Here is a 503-nt window from a genome sequence, read left to right as displayed (position 1 = left end):
ATTTAATCTATCTTGTCATGTAGACTATTACAATTAAATTGAGCAATGGCAATATTGGGAAAAGGTGCAGCTGCCTTACTTAAAATGTAGTCCCCTTAGTATGGATCACCAATCTTAGTTGATAATTGAACGCTACTTTGTTTTCTTCGCTGCTTAAGTATTGGGTTGCCCAAAAAAGTAATTGCGGATTTTTCATGTAGTCGGCGTTGACAAATTTTTTCACTGCTTGTGACTCTGTAATTGGATTCTTTCTTCTGTCAGTTATCAGCTGTTACTTTTAGCTTGCTTTAGAAAAAAAGTGTAAAAAAAGTATATTTGATTAAAGTTCATTCTAAGTTTTATTAAAAATGCATTTACTTTCTTTTAAAAAATCCGCAATTACTTTTTGGGCAACGCAATATAATATGATGTCATTTTTATTTGCTTGCTCTGATGATGAGTTTATTGAGAACAAAAATTGATTTTTTGTTTTTGTAGTTTGTGGTGTTTTTGCTCCTCATGTA

The sequence above is a fragment of the Stomoxys calcitrans genome, chromosome 1 (assembly GCF_963082655.1).
Source record: "Stomoxys calcitrans chromosome 1, idStoCalc2.1, whole genome shotgun sequence".
NCBI classification, from domain to species: domain Eukaryota; kingdom Metazoa; phylum Arthropoda; class Insecta; order Diptera; family Muscidae; genus Stomoxys; species Stomoxys calcitrans.
Note: the sequence above shows the minus strand (reverse complement) of the source record.